Source organism: Colletes latitarsis, unplaced genomic scaffold (assembly GCF_051014445.1).
Source record: "Colletes latitarsis isolate SP2378_abdomen unplaced genomic scaffold, iyColLati1 scaffold0006, whole genome shotgun sequence".
Taxonomy (NCBI): Eukaryota; Metazoa; Arthropoda; class Insecta; order Hymenoptera; family Colletidae; genus Colletes; species Colletes latitarsis.
In genome coordinates, this window is record NW_027488366.1 from 12,246,313 (window position 1) to 12,273,040 (window position 26,728).

Below are 26,728 nucleotides of genomic sequence, written 5' to 3' on the forward strand. Positions count from 1 at the left end.
GCTTTTTCCGCATACTTGTTGGCCAGATGCTGGGTTTTTTCTGGTTTGGACCACGTAGTAATGAGGTACCTCACTGAAACAGTCAATAAAAGCTGGTTCCGATTAGTGTTTTAGAGGATAACGCCGGTTATATCTCGGTTAGGTCTGGGATTTGCACTCATCTGGTTCGTACCTTCGCATTTTTCCCATACTTGTTGGCCAGATCCTGGCCTTTTTCTGGCTTGGACCAAGTAGTAATGTGGGACCACACAGAAACAGTCAATTAAACCTGGTTGCGATTAATATTTTAGAGGATAACGCCGTTTATGTCTCGGTTAGGTCTGGGATTTGCCCCCATCTGGCTCGTACTTTCGCATTTTTCGCATACTTGTTGGCAAGATCCGGGCCTTTTTCTGGTTTGTATGACGTAGTAATGAGGTACCTCACTGAAACAGTCAATAAAAGCTGGTTCCGAATAGTATTTTAGAGGGTAACTCTGGTTATGTCTGGGTTCGTTCTGGTATTTGCAATCATCTTGCTCATACTTTCGCTTTTTTCGCATACTTGTTGGCCAGATGCTGGGTTTTTTCTGGTTTGGACCACGTAGTAATGAGGTACCTCACTGAAACAGTCAATAAAAGCTGGTTCCGATTAGTGTTTTAGAGGATAACGCCGGTTATATCTCGGTTTGGTCTGGGATTTGCACACATCTGGTTCGTACCTTCGCATTTTTCGCATACTTGTTGGCCAGATCCTGGCCTTTTTCTGGTTTGTATCACGTAGTAATGTGGTACCACACTGAAACAGTCAATAGAAGCTGGTTCCGAATAGTATTTCAGAGGATAACGCTGGCTATGTCTGGGTTAGTTCTGGTATTTGCAATCATCTGGCTCATACTTTCGCGATTTTCGCATATTTGTTGGCCAGATCCTGGGTTTTTTCTGGTTTGGATCCCGTAGTAATGAGGTTCCACACCTGAAGAGTCAATTGAACCTGTTTGCGATTAATATTTTAGCGGATAACGCCGGTTATGTCTCGGTTAGGTCTGGGATTTGCCCTCATCTGGCTCGTACATTCGCATTTTTCGCATACTTATTAGCAAGATCCTGGCCTTTTTCTGGTTTGTGCCACGTAGTAATGCGGTACTACACCGAAATAGTCAATTAAATCTGGTTGCGATTAATATTTTAGAGGATAACGCTGGTTATGTCTCGGTTAGGTCTGGGATTTGCCCTCATCTGATCCGTACTTTCGCATTTTTCCCATACTTGTTGGCCAGATCCTGGCCTTTTTCTGGCTTGGACCAAGTAGTAATGTGGGACCACACCGAAGCAGTCAATTAAACCTGGTTTCGATTAATACTTTAGAGGATATTGCCGTTTATGTCTCGGTTAGGTCTGGGATTTGCCCTCATCTGGCTCGTACTTTCGCATTTTTCGCATACTTGTTGGCCAGATCCTGGGTTTTTCCTGGTTTGTATCCCGTAATAATGACATTCCACACCGAAACAGTCAATTAAACCCTGTTCCGATTAGTGTTTTAGAGGATATTGCCGGTTATATCTCGGTTAGGTCTGGGATTTGCCCTCATCTGGCCCGTACTTTCGCATTTTTCGCATACTTGAATGGCCAGATGCTGGGTTTTTTCTGGTTTGGACCAGGTAGTAATGAGGTACCTCACTGAAACAGTCAATAAAAGCTGGTTCCGATTAGTGTTTTAGAGGATAACGCCGGTTATATCTCGCTTAGGTCTGGGATTTGCACTCATCTGGTTCGTACCTTCGCATTTTTCGCATACTTGTTGGCCAGATCCTGGCCTTTTTCTGGTTTGTATCACGTAGTAATGTGGTACCACACTGAAACAGTCAATAGAAGCTGGTTCCGAATAGTATATTAGAGGATAACGCTGGCTATGTCTGGGTTAGTTCTGGTATTTGCAATCATCTGGCTCATACTTTCGCGTTTTTCGCATATTTGTTGGCCAGATCCTGGGTTTTTTCTGGTTTGGATCCCGTAGTAATGAGGTTCCACACCTGAAGAGTCAATTGAACCTGTTTGCGATTAATATTTTAGAGGATAACGCCGGTTATGTCTCGGTTAGGTCTGGGATTTGCCGTCATCTGGCCCGTAATTTCGCGTTTCTCGCATACTTGTTCGCAAGATCCTGGGCTTTTTCTGGTTTGTGTCACGTAGTAATGCGGTACCACACCGAAACAGTCAATTAAACCTTGGTTGCGATTAATATTTTAGAGGATAACGCAGGTTATGTCTCGGTTAGGTCTGGCTTTTGCCCTCATCTGGCTCGTACTTTCGCATCTTTCGCATACTTGTTGGCCAGATCCTGGCCTTTTTCTGGTTTGTATCACGTAGTAATGTGGTACCACACTGAAACAGTCAATAGAAGCTGGTTCCGAATAGTATTTTAGAGGTTAACGCTGGCTACGTCTGGGTTAGTTCTGGTATTTGCAATCATCTGGCTCATACTTTCGCGATTTTCGCATATTTGTTGGCCAGATCCTGGGTTTTTTCTGGTGTGGATCCCGTAGTAATGTGGTACCACACTGAAACAGTCAACAAAAACTGGTTCCGATTAATGTTTTAGAGGATAACGCTGGTTATGTCTGGGTTAGTTCTGGTATTTGCAATCATCTTGCTCATACTTTCGCTTTTTTCGCATACTTGTTGGCCAGATGCTGGGTTTTTTCTGGTTTGGACCACGTAGTAATGAGGTACCTCACTCAAACGGTCAATAAAAGCTGGTTCCGATTAGTGTTTTAGAGGATAACGCCGGTTATATCTCGGCTAGGTCTCGGATTTGCCCTCATCTGGCTCGTACCATCGCATTTTTCCCATACTTGTTGGCCAGATCCTGGCCTTTTTCTGGCTTGGACCAAGTAGTAATGTGGGACCACACTGAAACAGTCAATTAAACCTGGTTTCGATTAATATTTTAGAGGATAACGCCGTTTATGTCTCGGTTAGGTCTGGGATTTGCCCTCATCTGGCTCGTACTTTCGCATTTTTCGCATACTTGTTGGCCAGATCCTGGCCTTTTTCTGGTTTGTCTCACGTAGTAATGAGGTACCTCACTGAAACAGTCAATAAAAGCTGGTTCCGAATAGTATTTTGGAGGATAACTCTGGTTATGTCTGGGTTCGTTCTGGTATTTGCAATCATCTTGCTCATACTTTGTTTTTTTCGCATACTTGTTGGCCAGATGCTGGGTTTTTTCTGGTTTGGACCACGTAGTAATGAGGTACCTCACTGAAACAGTCAATAAAAGCTGGTTCCGATTAGTGTTTTAGAGGATAACGCCGGTTATATCTCGGTTAGGTCTGGGATTTGCACTCATCTGGTTCGTACCTTCGCATTTTTCGCATACTTGTTGGCCAGATCCTGGCCTTTTCCTGGTTTGTATCAGGTAGTAATGTGGTACCACACTGAAACAGTCAATAGAAGCTGGTTCCGAATAGTATTTTAGAGGATAACGCTGGCTATGTCTGGGTTAGTTCTGGTATTTGCAATCATCTGGCTCATACTTTTGCCTTTTTTCGCATATTTGTTGGCCAGATCCTGGGTTTTTTCTGGTTTGGATCCCGTAGTAATGAGGTTCCACACCTGAAGAGTCAATTGAACCTGTTTGCGATTAATATTTTAGAGGATAACGCCGGTTATGTCTCGGTTAGGTCTGGGATTTGCCCTCATCTGGCTCGTACCATCGCATTTTTCCCATACTTGTTGGCCAGATCCTGGCCTTTTTCTGGCTTGGACCAAGTAGTAATGAGGTACCTCACTGAAACAGTCAATAAAAGCTGGTTCCGATTAGTGTTTTAGAGGATAACGCCGGTTATATCTCGGTTAGGTCTGGGATTTGCCCTCATCTGGCCCGTACTTTCGCATTTTTCGCATACTTGAATGGCCAGATCCTGTGTTCTTCTATTGTTAGGATCACGTAGTAATGTGGTACCACACTGAAACAGTCAAGTAAACCTTGGTTGCGATTAATATTTTAGAGGATAACGCAGGTTATGTCTCGGTTAGGTCTGGGTTTTGCCCTCATCTGGCTCGTACTTTCGCATTTTTCGCATACTTGTTGGCCAGATCCTGGCCTTTTTCTGGTTTGTATCACGTAGTAATGTGGTACCACACTGAAACAGTCAATAGAAGCTGGTTCCGAATAGTATTTTAGAGGATAACGCTGGCTATGTCTGGGTTAGTTCTGGTATTTGCAATCATCTGGCTCATACTTTCGCGTTTTTCGCATATTTGTTGGCCAGATCCTGGGTTTTTTCTGGTTTGGATCCCGTAGTAATGAGGTTCCACACCTGAACAGTCAATTAAACCTGGTTGCGATTAATATTTTAGAGGATAACGCAGGTTATGTCTCGGTTAGGTCTGGGTTTTGCCCTCATCTGGCTCGTACTTTCGCATTTTTCGCATACTTGTTGGCCAGATCCTGGCCTTTTTCTGGTTTGTATCACGTAGTAATGAGGTACCTCACTGAAACAGTCAATAAAAGCTGGTTCCGATTAGTGTTTTAGAGGATAACGCCGGTTATATCTCGGTTAGGTCTGGGATTTGCACTCATCTGGTTCGTACCTTCGCATTTTTCGCATACTTGTTGGCCAGATCCTGGCCTTTTTCTGGTTTGTATCACGTAGTAATGTGGTACCACACTGAAACAGTCAATAAAAGCTGGTTCCGAATAGTATTTCAGAGGATAACGCTGGCTATGTCTGGGTTAGTTCTGGTATTTGCAATCATCTGGCTCATACTTTCGCGATTTTCGCATATTTGTTGGCCAGATCCTGGGTTTTTTCTGGTTTGGATCCCGTAGTAATGAGGTTCCACACCTGAAGAGTCAATTGAACCTGTTTGCGATTAATATTTTAGAGGATAACGCCGGTTATGTCTCGGTTAGGTCTGGGATTTGCCCTCATCTGGCTCGTACATTCGCATTTTTCGCATACTTATTAGCAAGATCCTGGCCTTTTCCTGGTTTGTGCCACGTAGTAATGCGGTACTACACCGAAACAGTCAATTAAATCTGGTTGCGATTAATATTTTAGAGGATAACGCTGGTTATGTCTCGGTTAGGTCTGGGATTTGCCCTCATCTGGCTCGTACTTTCGCATTTCTCGCATACTTGTTGGCCAGATCCTGCCCTTTTTCTGGTTTGTATCACGTAGTAATGTGGTACCACACTGAAACAGTCAATAGAAGCTGGTTCCGAATAGTATTCTAGAGGATAACGCTGGCTATGTCTGGGTTAGTTCTGGTATTTGCAATCATCTTGCTCATACTTTCGCTTTTTTCGCATACTTGTTGGCCGGATGCTGGGTTTTTTCTGGTTTGGACAACGTAGTAATGAGGTACCTCACTGAAACAGTCAATAAAAGCTGGTTCCGATTAGAGTTTTAGAGGATAACGCTGGTTATGTCTGGGTTAGTTCTGGTATTTGCAATCATCTGGCTCATGCTTTGGCGTTTTTCTCATATTTGTTGGCCAGATCCTGGGTTTTTTCTGGTTTGGATTCCGTAGTAATGAGGTGCCACACCGAAACAGTCAATTAAACCTGGTTGCGAATAATATTTTAGAGGATAACGCAGGTTATGTCTCGGTTAGTTCTGGGATTTGCCGTCATCTGGCCCGTAATTTCGCGTTTCTCGCATACTTGTTCGCAAGATCCTGGGCTTTTTCTGGTTTGTGTCACGTAGTAATGCGGTACCACACCGAAACAGTCAATTAAACCTTGGTTGCGATTAATATTTTAGAGGATAACGCAGGTTATGTCTCGGTTAGGTCTGGGTTTTGCCCTCATCTGGCTCGTACTTTCGCATCTTTCGCATACTTGTTGGCCAGATCCTGGCCTTTTTCTGGTTTGTATCACGTAGTAATGTGGTACCACACTGAAACAGTCAATAGAAGCTGGTTCCGAATAGTATTTTAGAGGATAACGCTGGCTACGTCTGGGTTAGTTCTGGTATTTGCAATCATCTGGCTCATACTTTCGCGTTTTTCGCATATTTGTTGGCCAGATCCGGGGTTTTTCTGGTGTGGATCCCGTAGTAATGTGGTACCACACTGAAACAGTCAACAAAAACTGGTTCCGATTAATGTTTTAGAGGATAACGCTGGTTATGTCTGGGTTAGTTCTGGTATTTGCAATCATCTTGCTCATACTTTCGCTTTTTTCGCATACTTGTTGGCCAGATGCTGGGTTTTTTCTGGTTTGGACCACGTAGTAATGAGGTACCTCACTGAAACGGTCAATAAAAGCTGGTTCCGATTAGTGTTTTAGAGGATAACGCCGGTTATATCTCGGCTAGGTGTCGGATTTGCCCTCATCTGGCTCGTACCATCGCATTTTTCCCATACTTGTTGGCCAGATCCTGGCCTTTTTCTGGCTTGGACCAAGTAGTAATGTGGGACCACACTGAAACAGTCAATTAAACCTGGTTTCGATTAATATTTTAGAGGATAACGCCGTTTATGTCTCGGTTAGGTCTGGGATTTGCCCTCATCTGGCTCGTACTTTCGCATTTTTCGCATACTTGTTGGCCAGATCCTGGCCTTTTTCTGGTTTGTCTCACGTAGTAATGTGGTACCACACTGAAACAGTCAATAGAAGCTGGTTCCGAATAGTATATTAGAGGATAACGCTGGCTATGTCTGGGTTAGTTCTGGTATTTGCAATCATCTGGCTCATACTTTCGCGTTTTTCGCATATTTGTTGGCCAGATCCTGGGTTTTTTCTGGTTTGGATCCCGTAGTAATGAGGTTCCACACCTGAAGAGTCAATTGAACCTGTTTGCGATTAATATTTTAGAGGATAACGCCGGTTATGTCTCGGTTAGGTCTGGGATTTGCCGTCATCTGGCCCGTAATTTCGCGTTTCTCGCATACTTGTTCGCAAGATCCTGGGCTTTTTCTGGTTTGTGTCACGTAGTAATGCGGTACCACACCGAAACAGTCAATTAAACCTTGGTTGCGATTAATATTTTAGAGGATAACGCAGGTTATGTCTCGGTTAGGTCTGGCTTTTGCCCTCATCTGGCTCGTACTTTCGCATCTTTCGCATACTTGTTGGCCAGATCCTGGCCTTTTTCTGGTTTGTATCACGTAGTAATGTGGTACCACACTGAAACAGTCAATAGAAGCTGGTTCCGAATAGTATTTTAGAGGTTAACGCTGGCTACGTCTGGGTTAGTTCTGGTATTTGCAATCATCTGGCTCATACTTTCGCGATTTTCGCATATTTGTTGGCCAGATCCTGGGTTTTTTCTGGTGTGGATCCCGTAGTAATGTGGTACCACACTGAAACAGTCAACAAAAACTGGTTCCGATTAATGTTTTAGAGGATAACGCTGGTTATGTCTGGGTTAGTTCTGGTATTTGCAATCATCTTGCTCATACTTTCGCTTTTTTCGCATACTTGTTGGCCAGATGCTGGGTTTTTTCTGGTTTGGACCACGTAGTAATGAGGTACCTCACTCAAACGGTCAATAAAAGCTGGTTCCGATTAGTGTTTTAGAGGATAACGCCGGTTATATCTCGGCTAGGTCTCGGATTTGCCCTCATCTGGCTCGTACCATCGCATTTTTCCCATACTTGTTGGCCAGATCCTGGCCTTTTTCTGGCTTGGACCAAGTAGTAATGTGGGACCACACTGAAACAGTCAATTAAACCTGGTTTCGATTAATATTTTAGAGGATAACTCTGGTTATGTCTGGGTTCGTTCTGGTATTTGCAATCATCTTGCTCATACTTTGTTTTTTTCGCATACTTGTTGGCCAGATGCTGGGTTTTTTCTGGTTTGGACCACGTAGTAATGAGGTACCTCACTGAAACAGTCAATAAAAGCTGGTTCCGATTAGTGTTTTAGAGGATAACGCCGGTTATATCTCGGTTAGGTCTGGGATTTGCCCTCATCTGGCCCGTACTTTCGCATTTTTCGCATACTTGAATGGCCAGATCCTGTGTTCTTCTATTGTTAGGATCACGTAGTAATGTGGTACCACACTGAAACAGTCAATTAAACCTTGGTTGCGATTAATATTTTAGAGGATAACGCAGGTTATGTCTCGGTTAGGTCTGGGTTTTGCCCTCATCTGGCTCGTACTTTCGCATTTTTCGCATACTTGTTGGCCAGATCCTGGCCTTTTTCTGGTTTGTATCACGTAGTAATGTGGTACCACACTGAAACAGTCAATAGAAGCTGGTTCCGAATAGTATTTTAGAGGATAACGCTGGCTATGTCTGGGTTAGTTCTGGTATTTGCAATCATCTGGCTCATACTTTCGCGTTTTTCGCATATTTGTTGGCCAGATCCTGGGTTTTTTCTGGTTTGGATCCCGTAGTAATGAGGTTCCACACCTGAACAGTCAATTAAACCTGGTTGCGATTAATATTTTAGAGGATAACGCAGGTTATGTCTCGGTTAGGTCTGGGTTTTGCCCTCATCTGGCTCGTACTTTCGCATTTTTCGCATACTTGTTGGCCAGATCCTGGCCTTTTTCTGGTTTGTATCACGTAGTAATGAGGTACCTCACTGAAACAGTCAATAAAAGCTGGTTCCGATTAGTGTTTTAGAGGATAACGCCGGTTATATCTCGGTTAGGTCTGGGATTTGCACTCATCTGGTTCGTACCTTCGCATTTTTCGCATACTTGTTGGCCAGATCCTGGCCTTTTTCTGGTTTGTATCACGTAGTAATGTGGTACCACACTGAAACAGTCAATAAAAGCTGGTTCCGAATAGTATTTCAGAGGATAACGCTGGCTATGTCTGGGTTAGTTCTGGTATTTGCAATCATCTGGCTCATACTTTCGCGATTTTCGCATATTTGTTGGCCAGATCCTGGGTTTTTTCTGGTTTGGATCCCGTAGTAATGAGGTTCCACACCTGAAGAGTCAATTGAACCTGTTTGCGATTAATATTTTAGAGGATAACGCCGGTTATGTCTCGGTTAGGTCTGGGATTTGCCCTCATCTGGCTCGTACATTCGCATTTTTCGCATACTTATTAGCAAGATCCTGGCCTTTTCCTGGTTTGTGCCACGTAGTAATGCGGTACTACACCGAAACAGTCAATTAAATCTGGTTGCGATTAATATTTTAGAGGATAACGCTGGTTATGTCTCGGTTAGGTCTGGGATTTGCCCTCATCTGGCTCGTACTTTCGCATTTCTCGCATACTTGTTGGCCAGATCCTGCCCTTTTTCTGGTTTGTATCACGTAGTAATGTGGTACCACACTGAAACAGTCAATAGAAGCTGGTTCCGAATAGTATTCTAGAGGATAACGCTGGCTATGTCTGGGTTAGTTCTGGTATTTGCAATCATCTTGCTCATACTTTCGCTTTTTTCGCATACTTGTTGGCCGGATGCTGGGTTTTTTCTGGTTTGGACAACGTAGTAATGAGGTACCTCACTGAAACAGTCAATAAAAGCTGGTTCCGATTAGAGTTTTAGAGGATAACGCTGGTTATGTCTGGGTTAGTTCTGGTATTTGCAATCATCTGGCTCATGCTTTGGCGTTTTTCTCATATTTGTTGGCCAGATCCTGGGTTTTTTCTGGTTTGGATTCCGTAGTAATGAGGTGCCACACCGAAACAGTCAATTAAACCTGGTTGCGAATAATATTTTAGAGGATAACGCAGGTTATGTCTCGGTTAGTTCTGGGATTTGCCGTCATCTGGCCCGTAATTTCGCGTTTCTCGCATACTTGTTCGCAAGATCCTGGGCTTTTTCTGGTTTGTGTCACGTAGTAATGCGGTACCACACCGAAACAGTCAATTAAACCTTGGTTGCGATTAATATTTTAGAGGATAACGCAGGTTATGTCTCGGTTAGGTCTGGGTTTTGCCCTCATCTGGCTCGTACTTTCGCATCTTTCGCATACTTGTTGGCCAGATCCTGGCCTTTTTCTGGTTTGTATCACGTAGTAATGTGGTACCACACTGAAACAGTCAATAGAAGCTGGTTCCGAATAGTATTTTAGAGGATAACGCTGGCTACGTCTGGGTTAGTTCTGGTATTTGCAATCATCTGGCTCATACTTTCGCGTTTTTCGCATATTTGTTGGCCAGATCCTGGGTTTTTCTGGTGTGGATCCCGTAGTAATGTGGTACCACACTGAAACAGTCAACAAAAACTGGTTCCGATTAATGTTTTAGAGGATAACGCTGGTTATGTCTGGGTTAGTTCTGGTATTTGCAATCATCTTGCTCATACTTTCGCTTTTTTCGCATACTTGTTGGCCAGATGCTGGGTTTTTTCTGGTTTGGACCACGTAGTAATGAGGTACCTCACTGAAACGGTCAATAAAAGCTGGTTCCGATTAGTGTTTTAGAGGATAACGCCGGTTATATCTCGGCTAGGTGTCGGATTTGCCCTCATCTGGCTCGTACCATCGCATTTTTCCCATACTTGTTGGCCAGATCCTGGCCTTTTTCTGGCTTGGACCAAGTAGTAATGTGGGACCACACTGAAACAGTCAATTAAACCTGGTTTCGATTAATATTTTAGAGGATAACGCCGTTTATGTCTCGGTTAGGTCTGGGATTTGCCCTCATCTGGCTCGTACTTTCGCATTTTTCGCATACTTGTTGGCCAGATCCTGGCCTTTTTCTGGTTTGTCTCACGTAGTAATGAGGTACCTCACTGAAACAGTCAATAAAAGCTGGTTCCGGTTAGTATTTTGGAGGATAACTCTGGTTATGTCTGGGTTCGTTCTGGTATTTGCAATCATCTTGCTCATACTTTGTTTTTTTCGCATACTTGTTGGCCAGATGCTGGGTTTTTTCTGGTTTGGACCACGTAGTAATGAGGTACCTCACTGAAACAGTCAATAGAAGCTGGTTCCGATTAGTGTTTTAGAGGATAACGCCGGTTATATCTCGGTTAGGTCTGGGATTTGCACTCATCTGGTTCGTACCTTCGCATTTTTCGCATACTTGTTGGCCAGATCCTGGCCTTTTTCTGGTTTGTATCAGGTAGTAATGTGGTACCACACTGAAACAGTCAATAGAAGCTGGTTCCGAATAGTATTTTAGAGGATAACGCTGGCTATGTCTGGGTTAGTTCTGGTATTTGCAATCATCTGGCTCATACTTTCGCCTTTTTTCGCATATTTGTTGGCCAGATCCTGGGTTTTTTCTGGTTTGGATCCCGTAGTAATGAGGTTCCACACCTGAAGAGTCAATTGAACCTGTTTGCGATTAATATTTTAGAGGATAACGCCGGTTATGTCTCGGTTAGGTCTGGGATTTGCCCTCATCTGGCTCGTACCATCGCATTTTTCCCATACTTGTTGGCCAGATCCTGGCCTTTTTCTGGCTTGGACCAAGTAGTAATGAGGTACCTCACTGAAACAGTCAATAAAAGCTGGTTCCGATTAGTGTTTTAGAGGATAACGCCGGTTATATCTCGGTTAGGTCTGGGATTTGCACTCATCTGGTTCGTACCTTCGCATTTTTCGCATACTTGTTGGCCAGATCCTGGCCTTTTTCTGGTTTGTATCACGTAGTAATGTGGTACCACACTGAAACAGTCAATAGAAGCTGGTTCCGAATAGTATTTTAGAGGATAACGCTGGCTATGTCTGGGTTAGTTCTGGTATTTGCAATCGTCTGGCGCATACTTTCGCGTTTTTCGCATATTTGTTGGCCAGATCCTGGTTTTTTTCTGGTTCGGATCCCGTAGTAATGAGGTACCTCACTGAGACGGTCAATAAAAGCTGGTTCCGATTAGTGTTTTAGAGGATAACGCCGGTTATATCTCGGTTAGGTCTCGGATTTGCCCTCATCTGGCTCGTACCTTCGCATTTTTCCCATACTTGTTGGCCAGATCCGGGCCTTTTTCTGGCTTGGACCAAGTAGTAATGTGGGACCACACTGAAACAGTCAATTAAACCTGGTTGCGATTAATATTTTAGAGGATAACGCCGTTTATGTCTCGGTTAGGTCTGGGATTTGCCCTCATCTGGCTCGTACTTTCGCATTTTTCGCATACTTGTTGGCCAGATCCTGGCCTTTTTCTGGTTTGTATCACGTAGTAATGAGGTACCTTACTGAAACAGTCAATAAAAGCTGGTTGCGAATAGTATTTTAGAGCATAACTCTGGTTATGTCTGGGTTCGTTCTGGTATTTGCAATCATCTTGCTCATACTTTCGCTTTTTTCGCATACTTGTTAGCCAGATGCTGGATTTTTTCTGGTTTGGATCCCGTAATAATGACGTTCCACACCGAAGCAGTCAATTAAACCTGGTTTCGATTAATACTTTAGAGGATATTGCCGGTTATATCTCGGTTAGGTCTCGGATTTGCCCTCATCTGGCTCGTACCTTCGCATTTTTCCCATACTTGTTGGCCAGATCCTGGCCTTTTTCTGGCTTGGACCAAGTATTAATGTGGGACCACACTGAAACAGTCAATTAAACCTGGTTGCGATTAATATTTTAGAGGATAACGCCGTTTATGTCTCGGTTAGGTCTGGGATTTGCCCTCATCTGGCTCGTACTTTCGCATTTTTCGCATACTTGTTGGCCAGATCCTGGGTTTTTCCTGGTTTGTATCCCGTAATAATGACATTCCACACCGAAACAGTCAATTAAACCCGGTTTCGATTAATATTTTAGAGGATATTGCCGGTTATATCTCGGTTAGGTCTGGGATTTGCCCTCATCTGGCCCGTACTTTCGCATTTTTCGCATACTTGAATGGCCAGATCCTGTGTTCTTCTATTGTTAGGATCACGTAGTAATGTGGTACCACACTGAAACAGTCAATTAAACCTGGTAGCGACTAAAATTTTACAGGATAACGCAGGTTATGTCTCGGTTAGTTCTGGGATTTGCCCTCATCTGGCCCGTACTTTCGCGTTTCTCGCATACTTGTTCGCAAGATCCTGGGCTTTTTCTGGTTTGTGTCACGTAGTAATGCGGTACCACACCGAAACAGTCAATTAAACCTTGGTTGCGATTAATATTTTAGAGGATAATGCAGGTTATGTCTCGGTTAGGTCTGGTATTTGCAATCATCTTGCTTATACTTTCGCTTTCTTCGCATACTTGTTGGCCAGATGCTGGGTTTTTTCTGGTTTGGACCACGTAGTAATGAAGTAGCTCACTGAAACGGTCAATAAAAGCTGGTTCCAATTAGTGTTTTAGAGGATAACGCCGGTTATATCTCGGTTATGTCTCGGATTTGCCCTCATCTGGCTCGTACCTTCGCATTTTTCCCATACTTGTTGGCCAGATCCTGGCCTTTTTCTGGCTTGGACCAAGTAGTAATGTGGGACCACACTGAAACAGTTAATTAAACCTGGTTGCGATTAATATTTTTGAGGATAACGCCGTTTATGTCTCGGTTAGGTCTGGGATTTGCCCTCATCTGGCTCGTACTTTCGCATTTTTCGCATACTTGTTGGCCAGATCCTGGCCTTTTTCTGGTTTGTATCACGTAGTAATGAGGTACCTCACTGAAACAGTCAATAAAAGCTGGTTCCGATTAGTGTTTTAGAGGATAACGCCGGTTATATCTCGGTTAGGTCTGGGATTTGCACTCATCTGGTTCGTACCTTCGCATTTTTCGCATACTTGTTGGCCAGTTCCTGGCCTTTTTCTGGTTTGTATCACGTAGTAATGTGGTACCACACCTGAAGAGTCAATTGAACCTGTTTGCGATTAATATTTTAGAGGATAACGCCGGTTTTGTCTCGGTTAGGTCAGGGATTTGCCCTCATCTGGCTCGTACTTTCGCATTTCTCGCATACTTGTTGGCCAGATCCTGGCCTCTTTCTGGTTTGTATCACGTAGTAATGTGGTACCACACTGAAACAGTCAATAGAAGCTGGTTCCGAATAATATTCTAGAGGATAACGCTGGCTATGTCTGGGTTAGTTCTGGTATTTGCAATCATCATGCTCATACTTTCGCTTTTTTCGCATACTTGTTGGCCGGATGCTGGGTTTTTTCTGGTTTGGACAACGTAGTAATGAGGTACCTCACTGAAACAGTCAATAAAAGCTGGTTCCGATTAGAGTTTTAGAGGATAACGCTGGTTATGTCTGGGTTAGTTCTGGTATTTGCAATCATCTGGCTCATGCTTTGGCGTTTTTCTCATATTTGTTGGCCAGATCCTGGGTTTTTTCTGGTTTGGATTCCGTAGTAATGAGGTGCCACACCGAAACAGTCAATTAAACCTGGTTGCGAATAATAGTTTAGAGGATAACGCAGGTTATGTCTCGGTTAGTTCTGGGATTTGCCGTCATCTGGCTCATACTTTCGCGTTTTTCGCATATTTGTTGGCCAGATCCTGGGTTTTTTCTGGTGTGGATCCCGTAGTAATGTGGTACCACTCTGAAACAGTCAACAAAAACTGGTTCCGATTAGTGTTTTCGAGGATAACGCTGGTTATGTCTGGGTTAGTTCTGGTATTTGCAATCATCTTGCTCATACTTTCGCTTTTTTCGCATACTTGTTGGCCAGATGCTGGGTTTTTTCTGGTTTGGACCACGTAGTAATGAGGTACCTCACTGAAACGGTCAATAAAAGCTGGTTCCGATTAGTGTTTTAGAGGATAACGCCGGTTATATCTCGGCTAGGTCTCGGATTTGCCCTCATCTGGCTCGTACCATCGCATTTTTCCCATACTTGTTGGCCAGATCCTGGCCTTTTTCTGGCTTGGACCAAGTAGTAACGTGGGACCACACTGAAACAGTCAATTAAACCTGGTTGCGATTAATATTTTAGGGGATAACGCCGTTTATGTCTCGGTTAGGTCTGGGATTTGCCCTCATCTGGCTCGTACTTTCGCATTTTTCGCATACTTGTTGGCCAGATCCTGGCCTTTTTCTGGTTTGTATCACGTAGTAATGAGGTACCTCACCGAAACAGTCAATAAAAGCTGGTTCCGAATAGTATTTTGGAGGATAACTCTGGTTATGTCTGGGTTCGTTCTGGTATTTGCAATCATCTTGCTCATACTTTCGCTTTTTTCGCATACTTGTTGGCCAGATGCTGGGTTTTTTCTGGTTTGGACCACGTACTAATGAGGTACCTCACTGAAACAGTCAATAAAAGCTGGTTCCGATTAGTGTTTTAGAGGATGACGCCGGTTATATCTCGGTTAGGTCTGGGATTTGCACTCATCTGGTTCGTACCTCCGCATTTTTCGCATACTTGTTGGCCAGATCCTGGCCTTTTTCTGGTTTGTATCACATAGTAATGTGGTACCACACTGAAACAGTCAATAGAAGCTGGTTCCGAATAGTATTTTAGAGGATAACGCTGGCTATGTCTGGGTTAGTTCTGGTATTTGCAATCATCTGGCTCATACTTTCGCGTTTTTCGCATATTTGTTGGACAGATCCTGGGTTTTTTCTGGTTTGGATCCCGTAGTAATGAGGTTACACACCTGAAGAGTCAATTGAACCTGTTTGCGATTAATATTTTAGAGGATAACGCCGGTTATGTCTCGGTTAGGTCTGGGATTTGCCTTCATCTGGCTCGTACTTTCGCATTTTTCGCATACTTGTTGGCCAGATCCTGGCCTTTTTCTGGTTTGTATCACGTAGTAATGAGGTACCTCACTGAAACAGTCAATAAAAGCTGGTTCCGAATAGTATTTTACAGGATAACTCTGGTTATGTCTGGGTTCGTTCTGGTATTTGCAATCATGTGGCTCATACTTTCGCGTTTTTCGCATATTTGTTGGCCAGATCCTGGGTTTTTTCTGGTTTGGATTCCGTTTTAATGAGGTGCCACACCGAAACAGTCAATTAAACCTGGTTGCGATTAATATTTTAGAGGATAACGCCGGTTATGTCTCGGTTAGGGCTGAGATTTGCCCTCATCTGGCTCGTACTTTCGCATTTCTCGCATACTTGTTGGCCAGATGCTGGGTTTTTTCTGGTTTGGATCACGTAATAATGACGTTCCACACCGAAACAGTCAATTAAGCCTGGTTTCTATTAATATTTTAGAGGATAACGCCGGTTTTGTCTCGGTTAGGTCTGGGATTTGCCCTCATCTGGCTCGTACTTTCGCATTTCTCGCATACTTGTTGGCCAGATCCTGGGCTTTTTCTGGTTCGGATCACGTAGTAATGTGGTACCACACTGAGACAGTCAATAAAAGCTGGTTCCGATTAGAGTTTTAGAGGATAACGCTGGTTATGTCTGGGTTAGTTCTGGTATTTGCAATCATCTGGCTCATGCTTTCGCGTTTTTCTCATATTTGTTGGCCAGATCCTGGGTTTTTTCTGGTTTGGATTCCGTAGTAATGAGGTGCCACACCGAAACAGTCAATTAAACCTGGTCGCGAATAATATTTTAGAGGATAACGCCGGTTATGTCTCGGTTATGGCTGGGATTTGCCCTCATCTGGCTCGTACCAATCGCATTTCTCGCATACTTGTTGGCCAGATCCTGGGCTTTTTCTGGTTCGGATCACGTAGTAATGTGGTACCACACTGAGACAGTCAATAAAAGTTGGTCCCGATTAGTATTTTAGGGGATAACGCTGGTTATGTTTCGGTTAGGTCTGGGATTTGCCCTCATCTGGCTCGTACTTTCGCATTTTTCGCATACTTGTCGGCCAGCTCCTGGGTTTTTCCTGGTTTGGATCCCGTAATAATGACATTCCACACCGAAACAGTCAATTAAACCTGGTTTCGATTAATATTTTAGAGGATATTGCCGGTTATATCTCGGTTAGGTCTGGGATTTGCCCTCATCTGGCCCGTACTTTCGCATTTTTCGCATACTTGAATGGCCAGATCCTGTGTCCTTCTATTGTTAGGATCACGTAGTAATGTGGTACCACACTGAAACAGTCAATAAAAGCTGGTTCCGAATAGTATTTTAGAGGATAACGCTGGCTATGTCTGGGTTACTAATGGTATTTGCAATCATCTGGCTCATACTTTCGCGTTTTTCGCATACTTATTGGCAAAATCCTGGCCTTTTTCAGGTTTGTATCACGTAGTAATGCGGTACTACACCGAAACTGTCAATTAAATCTGGTTGCGATTAATATTCTAGAGGATAACGCTGGTAATGTCTCGGTTAGGACTGGGATTTGCCCTCATCTGATCCGTACTTTCGCATTTTTCGCATACTTGTTGGCCAGAACCTGGCCTTTTTCTGGCTTGGACAAAGTAGTAATGTGGGACCACACTGAAACAGTCAATTAAACCTGGTTGCGATTAATATTTTAGAGGATAACGCCGGTTATGTCTCGGTTAGGTCTGGGATTTGCCCTCATCTGGCCCGTACTTTCGCATTTTTCGCATACTTGAATGGCCAGATCCTGTGTTCTTCTATTGTTAGGATCACGTAGTAATGTGGTACCACACTGAAACAGTCAATAGTAGCTGGTTTCGATTAATATTTTAGAGGATAACTCCGGTTATTTCTCGGTTAGGTCTGGGATTTGCCCTCATCTGTCTCGTACTTCCGCAATTTTCGCATACTTATTGGCAAAATCCTGGCCTTTTTCAGGTTTGTATCACGTAGTAATGCGGTACTACACCGAAACTGTCAATTAAATCTGGTTGCGATTAATATTCTAGAGGATAACGCTGGTAATGTCTCGGTTAGGACAGGGATTTGCCCTCATCTGATCCGTACCTTCGCATTTTTCGCATACTTGTTGGCCAGATCCTGGCCTTTTTCTGGCTTGGACAAAGTAGTAATGTGGGACCACACTGAAACAGTCAATTAAACCTGGTTGCGATTAATATTTTAGAGGATAACGCCGGTTATGTCTCGGTTAGGTCTGGGATTTGCCCTCATCTGGCTCGTACTTTCGCATTTTTCGCATACTTGTTGGCCAGATCCTGGGCTTTTTCTGGTTTGTATCACGTAGTAATGTGGTACCACACTGAAACAGTCAATAGAAGCTAGTTCCGAATAGTATTTTAGAGGATAACGCTGGTTATGTCTCGGTTAGGTCTGGGATTTGCCCTCATCTGGCCCGTACTTTCGCATTTTTCGCATACTTGTTGGCCAGATCCTGGGTTTTTCCTGGTTTGGATCCCGTAATAATGACATTCCGCACCGAAACAGTCAATTAAACCTGGTTTCTATTAATATTTTAGAGGATATTGCCGGTTATATCTCGGTTAGGTCTGGGATTTGCCCTCATCTGGCCCGTACTTTCGCATTTTTCGCATACTTGAATGGCCAGATCCTGTGTTCTTCTATTGTTAGGATCACGTAGTAATGTGGTACCACACTGAAACAGTCAATAGAAGCTGGTTCCGAATAGTATTTTAGAGGATAACGCTGGCTATGTCTGGGTTAGTAATGGTATTTGCAATCATCTGGCTCATACTTTCGCGTTTTTCGCATATATGTTGGCCAGATCCTGGGTTTTTTCTGGTTAGGATCCCGTAGTAATGAGGTTCCACACCGAAAGAGTCAATTAAACCTGGTTGCGATTAATATTTTAGAGGATAACGCCGGTTATGTCTCGGTTAGATCTGGGATTTGCCCTCATCTGGCTCGTACTTTCCTTTTTTCGCATACTTGTTGGCCAGATGCTGGGTTTCTTCTAGTTTGGACCACGTAGTAATGAGGTACCTCACTGAAACAGTCAATAAAAGCTGGTTCCGATTAGTGTTTTAGAGGATAACGCCGGTTATATCTCGCTTAGGTCTGGGATTTGCACTCATCTGGTTCGTACCTTCGCATTTTTCGCATACTTGTTGGCCAGATCCTGGGCTTTTTCTGGTTTGGATCACGCAGTAATGTGGTACCACACTGAAACAGTCAATAAAAGCTGGTTCCGATTAGTGTTTTAGAGGATAACGCTGGTTATGTCTGGGTTAGTTCTGGTATTTGCAATCATCTTGCTCATACTTTCGCTTTTTTCGCATACTTGTTGGCCAGATGCTGGGTTTCTTCTAGTTTGGACCACGTAGTAATGAGGTACCTCACTGAAACAGTCAATAAAAGCTGGTTCCGATTAGTGTTTTAGAGGATAACGCTGGTTATGTCTGGGTTAGTTCTGGTATTTGCAATCGTCTTGCTCATACTTTCGCATTTCTCGCATACTTGTTGGCGAGATCCTGGCCTTTTCCTGGTTTGTATCACGTAGTAATGTGGTACCACACTGGAACAGTCAATAGAAGCTGGTTCCGAATAGTATTCTAGAGGATAACGCTGGCTATGTCTGGGTTAGTTCTGGTATTTGCAATCATCTTGCTCATACTTTCGCTTTTTTCGCATACTTGTTGGCCAGATGCTGGGTTTTTTCTGGTTTGGACAACGTAGTAATGAGGTACCTCACTGAAACAGTCAATAAAAGCTGGTTCCGATTAGAGTTTAGAGGATAACGCCGGTTATGTCTCGCTTAGGTCTGGGATTTGCCGTCATCTGGCTCGTACCAATCGCATTTCTCGCATACTCGTTGGCCAGATCCTGGGCTTTTTCTGGTTCGGATCACGTAGTAATGTGGTACCACACTGAGACAGTCAATAAAAGTTGGTCCCGATTAGTATTTTAGAGCTGGTTATGTTTCGGTTAGGTCTGGGATTTGCCCTCATCTGGCTCGTATTTTCGCATTTTTCGCATACTTGTTGGCCAGATCCTGGGTTTTTCCTGGTTTGGATCGCGTAATAATGACATTCCACACCGAAACAGTCAATTAAACCTGGTTTCTATTAATACTTTAGATTATATTGCCGGTTATATCTCGGTTAGGTCTGGGATTTGCCCTCATCTGGCCCGTACTTCCGCATTTTTCGCATACTTGAATGGCAAGATCCTGGCCTTTTTCAGGTTTGTATCACGTAGTAATGCGGTACTACACCGAAACTGTCAATTAAATCTGGTTGCGATTAATATTCTAGTGGATAACGCTGGTTATGTCTGTGTTAGTAATGGTATTTGCAATCATCTGGCTCATACTTTCGCGTTTTTCGCATATATGTTGGCCAGATCCTGGGTTTTTTCTGGTTAGGATCCCGTAGTAATGAGGTTCCACACCGAAACAGTCAATTAAACCTGGTTGCGATTAATATTTTAGAGGATAACGCCGGTTATGTCTCGGTTAGGTCTGGGATTTGCCCTCATCTGGCTCGTACATTCGCATTTTTCGCATACTTGTTGGCCAGATCCTGGGTTTCTTCTGGTTTGGATAACGTAGTAATGTGGGACCATACTGAAACAGTCAATTAAACCTGGTTTCGATTAATATTTTAGAGGATAACTCCGGTTATTTCTCGGTTACGTCTGGGATTTGCCCTCATCTGTCTCGTACTTTCGCAATTTTCGCATACTTATTGGCAAGATCCTGGCCTTTTTCAGGTTTGTATCACGTAGTAATGCGGTACTACACCGAAACTGTCAATTAAATCTGGTTGCGATTAATATTCTAGAGGATAACGCTGGTTATGTCTCGGTTAGGTCTGGGATTTGCCCTCATCTGATCCGTACTTTCGCATTTTTCGCATACTTGTTGGCCAGATCCTGGGATTCTTCTGGTTTGGATAACGTAGTAATGTGGGACCACACTGAAACAGTCAATTAAACCTGGTTTCGATTAATATTTTAGAGGATAACTCCGGTTATTTCTCGGTTAGGTCTGGGATTTGCCCTCATCTGTCTCGTACTTTCGCATTTTTCGCATACTTGAATGGCCAGATCCTGTGTTTTTCTATTGTTAGGATCACGTAGTAATGTGGTACCACACTGAAACAGTCAATTAAACCTGGTTGCGACTAAAATTTTAGAGGATAACGCAGGATATGTCTCGGTTAGTTATGGTATTTGCAATCATCTCGCTCATACTTATTCGCAAGATCCTGGGCTTTTTCTGGTTTGTGTCACGTAGTAATGCGGTACCACACCGAAACAGTCAATTAAACCTGGTTGCGATTAATATTTTAGAGGATAACGCGGGTTATGTCTCAGTTAGGTCTGGGTTTTGCCCTCATCTGGCTCGTACTTTCGCATTTTTCGCATACTTGTTGGCCAGATCCTGGGCTTTTTCTGGTTTGTATCACGTTGTAATGTGGTACCACACTGAAACAGTCAATAGAAGCTGGTTCCGAATAGTATTTTAGAGGATAACGCCGGTTATATCTGGGTTAGGTCTGGGATTTGCCCTCATCTGGCTCGTACCTTCGCATTTTTGGCGTACTTGTTGGCCAGATCCTGGCCTTTTTCTGGCTCGGACCACGTAGTAATGTGGTACCACACCGAAGCAGGGTATTAATCCCGGTTGCAATTAATATTTTAGAGGATAACGCCGGTTATGTCTCGGTTAGGGCTGGGATTTGCCCTCATCTGGCTCGTACTTTCGCATTTCTCGCATACTTGTTGGCCAGATCCTGGGCTTTTTCTGGTTTGGGTCACGTAGTAATGTGGTACCACACTGAAACAGTCAATAAAAGCTGGACCCGAATAGTATTTTAGAGGATAACGCTGGCTATGTCTGGGTTAGTTCTGGTATTTGCAATCATCTGGCTCATACTTTCGCGTTTTTCGCATATTTGTTGGCCAGATCCTGGGTTTTTTCTGGTTAGGATCCCGTAGTAACGAGGTTCCACACCGAGACAGTCAATTAAACCTGATTGCGATTAATATTTTAGAGGATAACGCCGGTTATGTCTCGGTTAGGGCTGGGATTTGCCCTCATCTGGCTCGTACTTTCGCATTTCTCGCATACTTGTTGGCCAGATCCTGGGCTTTTTCTGGTTTGGGTCACGTAGTAATGTGGTACCACACTGAAACAGTCAATAAAAGCTGGACCCGAATAGTATTTTAGAGGATAACGCTGGCTATGTCTGGGTTAGTTCTGGTATTTGCAATCATCTGGCTCATACTTTCGCGTTTTTCGCATATTTGTTGGCCAGATCCTGGGTTTTTTCTGGTTAGGATCCCGTAGTAACGAGGTTCCACACCGAAACAGTCAATTAAACCTGATTGCGATTAATATTTTAGAGGATAACGCCGGTTATGTCTCGGTTAGGTCTGGGATTTGCCCTCATCTGGCTCGTACCTGCGCATTTTTCGCATACTTGTTGGCCATATCCTGGCCTTATTCTGGTTTGTATCACGTAGTAATGCGGTACCACACTGAAACAATCAATAGAAGCTGGTTCCGAATAGTATTTTAGAGGATAACGCTGGCTATGTCTGGGTTAGTTCTGGTATTTGCAATCATCTTGCTGATACTTTCGCATTTCTCGCATACTTGTTGGCGAGATCCTGGCCTTTTCCTGGTTTGTATCACGTAGTAATGTGGTACCACACTGAAACAGTCAATAGAAGCTGGTTCCGAATAGTATTCTAGAGGATAACGCTGGCTATGTCTGGGTTAGTTCTGGTATTTGCAATCATCTTGCTCATACTTTCGCTTTTTTCGCATACTTGTTGGCCAGATGCTGGGTTTTTTCTGGTTTGGACAACGTAGTAATGAGGTACCTCACTGAAACAGTCAATAAAAGCTGGTTCCGATTAGAGTTTAGAGGATAACGCTGGTTATGTCTGGGTTAGTTCTGGTATTTGCAATCATCTGGCTCATGCTTTCGCGTTTTTCTCATATTTGTTGGCCAGACCCTGGGTTTTTTCTGGTTTGGATTCCGTAGTAATGAGGTGCCACATCGAAACAGTCAATTAAACCTGGTTGCGAATAATATTTTAGAGGATAACGCCGGTTATGTCTCGGTTAGGGCTGGGATTTGCCGTCATCTGGCTCGTACCAATCGCATTTCTCGCATACTCGTTGGCCAGATCCTGGGCTTTTTCTGGTTCGGATCACGTAGTAATGTGGTACCACACTGAGACAGTCAATAAAAGTTGGTCCCGATTAGTATTTTAGAGCTGGTTATGTTTCGGTTAGGTCTGGGATTTGCCCTCATCTGGCTCGTACTTTCGCATTTTTCGCATACTTGTTGGCCAGATCCTGGGTTTTTCCTGGTTTGGATCCCGTAATAATGACATTCCACACCGAAACAGTCAATTAAACCTGGTTTCTATTAATACTTTAGAGGATATTGCCGGTTATATCTCGGTTAGGTCTGGGATTTGCCCTCATCTGGCCCGTACTTTCGCATTTTTCGCATACTTGAATGGCCAGATCCTGTGTTCTTCTATTGTTAGGATCACGTAGTAATGTGGTACCACACTGAAACAGTCAATAGGAGCTGGTTCCGAATAGTATTTTAGAGGATAACGCTGGCTATGTCTGGGTTAGTTCTGGTATTTGCAATCATCTGGCTCATACTTTCGCGTTTTTCGCATATTTGTTGGCAAGATCCTGGGTTTTTTCTGGTTTGGATCCCGTAGTAATGAGGTTCCACACCGAAACAGTCAATTAAACCTGGTTGCGATTAATATTTTAGAGGATAACGCCGGTTATGTCTCGGTTAGGTCTGGGATTTGCCCTCATCTGGCTCGTACTTTCGCATTTTTCGCATACTTGTTGGCCAGATCCTGGGCTTTTTCTGGTTTGTATCACGTAGTAATGTGGTACCACACTGAAACAGTCAATGGAAGCTGGTTCCGAATAGTATTCTAGACGATAACGCTGGCTATGTCTGGGTTAGTTCTGGTATTTGCAATCATCTTGCTCATACTTTCGCTTTTTTCGCATACTTGTTGGCCAGATGCTGGGTTTATCTGGTTTGGACAACGTAGTAATGAGGTACCTCACTGAAACAGTCAATAAAAGCTGGTTCCGATTAGAGTTTTAGAGGACAACGCTGGTTATGTCTGGGTTAGTTCTGGTATTTGCAATCATCTGGCTCATGCTTTCGCGTTTTTCTCATATTTGTTGGCCAGATCCTGGGTTTTTTCTGGTTTGGATTCCGTAGTAATGAGGTGCCACACCGAAACAGTCAATTAAACCTGGTTGCGAATAATATTTTACTGGATAACGCCGGTTATGTCTCGGTTAGGGCTGGGATTTGCCCTCATCTGGCTCGTACCAATCGCATTTCTCGCATACTTGTTGGCCAGATCCTGGGCTTTTTCTGGTTCGGATCACGTAGTAATGTGGTACCACACTGAGACAGTCAATAAAAGTTGGTCCCGATTAGTATTTTAGAGGATAACGCTGGTTATGTTTCGGTTAGGTCTGGGATTTGCCCTCATCTGGCTCGTACTCTCGCATTTTTCGCATACTTGTTGGCCAGATCCTGGGTTTTTCCTGGTTTCGATCCCGTAATAATGACATTCCACACCGAAACAGTCAATTAAACCTGGTTTCTATTAATATTTTAGAGGATATTGCCGGTTATATCTCGGTTAGGTCTGGGATTTGCCCTCATCTGGCCCGTACTTTCGCATTTTTCGCATACTTGAATGGCCAGATCCTGTGTTCTTCTATTGTTAGGATCACGTAGTAATGTGGTACCACACTGAAACAGTCAATAAATGCTGGTTCCGAATAGTATTTTAGAGGATAACGCTAGCTATGTCTGGGTTAGTAATGGTATTTGCAATCATCTGGCTCATACTTTCGCGTTTTTCGCATATATGTTGGCCAGATCCTGGGTTTTTTCTGGTTAGGATCCCGTAGTAATGAGGTTCCACACCGAAACAGTCAATTAAACCTGGTTGCGATTAATATTTTAGAGGATATCGCCGGTTATGTCTCGGTTAGGTCTGGGATTTGCCCTCATCTGGCTCGTACATTCGCATTTTTCGCATACTTGAATGGCCAGATCCTGTGTTCTTCTATTGTTAGGATCACGTAGTAATGTGGTACCACACTGAAACAGTCAATAAAAGCTGGTTCCGAATAGTATTTTAGAGGATAACGCTAGCTATGGCTGGGTAAGTAATGGTATTTGCAATCATCTGCCTCATACTTTCGCGTTTTTCGCATATATGTTGGCCAGATCCTGGGTTTTTTCTGGTTAGGATCCCGTAGTAATGAGGTTCCACACCGAAACAGTCAATTAAACCTGGTTGCGATTAATATTTTAGAGGATAACGCCGGTTATGTCTCGGTTAGGTCTGGGATTTGCCCTCATCTGGCTCGTACATTCGCATTTTTCGCATACTTGTTGGCCAGATCCTGAGTTTCTTCTGGTTTGGATAACGTAGTAATGTGGGACCACGCTGAAACAGTCAATTAAACCTGGTTTCGATTAATATTTTAGAGGATAACTCCGGTTATTTCTCGGTTACGTCTGGGATTTGCCCTCATCTGTCTCGTACTTCCGCAATTTTCGCATACTTATTGGCAAGATCCTGGCCTTTTTCAGGTTTGTATCACGTAGTAATGCGGTACTACACCGAAACTGTCAATTAAATCTGGTTGCGATTAATATTCTAGAGGATAACGCTGGTTATGTCTCGGTTAGGTCTGGGATTTGCCCTCATCTGATCCGTACTTTCGCATTTTTCGCATACTTGTTGGCCAGATCCTGGCCTTTTTCTGGCTTGGACCAAGTAGTAATGTGGGACCACACTGAAACAGTCAATTAAACCTGGTTGCGATTAATATTTTAGAGGATAACGCCGGTTATGTCTCGGTTAGGTCTGGGATTTGTCCTCATCTGGCTCGTACATTCGCATTTTTCGCATACTTGTTGGCCAGATCCTGGGTTTCTTCTGGTTTGGATAACGTAGTAATGTGGGACCACGCTGAAACAGTCAATTAAACCTGGTTTCGATTAATATTTTAGAGGATAACTCCGGTTATTTCCCGGTTAGGTCTGGCATTTGCCCTCATCTGTCTCGTACTTTCGCATTTTTCGCATACTTGAATGGCCAGATCCTGTGTTTTTCTATTGTTAGGATCACGTAGTAATGTGGTACCACACTGAAACAGTCAATTAAACCTGGTTGCGACTAAAATTTTAGAGGATAACGCAGGTTATGTCTCGGTTAGTTCTGGTATTTGCAATCATCTGGCTCATACTTGTTCGCAAGATCCTGGGCTTTTTCTGGTTTGTGTCACGTAGTAATGCGGTACCACACCGAAACAGTCAATTAAACCTGGTTGCGATTAATATTTTAGAGGATAACGCGGGTTATGTCTCGGTTAGTTCTGGGTTTTGCCCTCATCTGGCTCGTACTTACGCATTTTTCGCATACTTGTTGGCCAGATCCTGGGCTTTTTCTGGTTTGTATCACGTAGTAATGTGGTACCACACTGAAACAGTCAATAGAAGCTGGTTCCGAATAGTATTTTAGAGGATAACGCCGGTTATATCTCGGTTAGTTCTGGTATTTGCAATCATCTGGCTCATACTTGTTCGCATTTTTCGCGTACTTGTTGGCCAGATCCTGGCCTTTTTCTGGCTCGGACCACGTAGTAATGTGGTACCACACCGAAACAGGGTATTAATCCCGGTTGCAATTAATATTTTAGAGGATAACGCCGGTTATGTCTCGGTTAGGGCTGGGATTTGCCCTCATCTGGCTCGTACTTTCGCATTTCTCGCATACTTGTTGGCCAGATCCTGGGCTTTTTCTGGTTTGGGTCACGTAGTAATGTGGTACCACACTGAAACAGTCAATAAAAGCTGGACCCGAATAGTATTTTAGAGGATAACGCTGGGCATGTCTGGGTTAGTTCTGGTATTTGCAATCATCTGGCTCATACTTTCGCGTTTTTCGCATATTTGTTGGCCAGATCCTGGGTTTTTTCTGGTTAGGATCCCGTAGTAACGAGGTTCCACACCGAAACAGTCAATTAAACCTGGTTGCGATTAATATTTTAGAGGATAACGCCGGTTATGTCTCGGTTAGGTCTGGGATTTGCCCTCATCTGGCTCGTACCT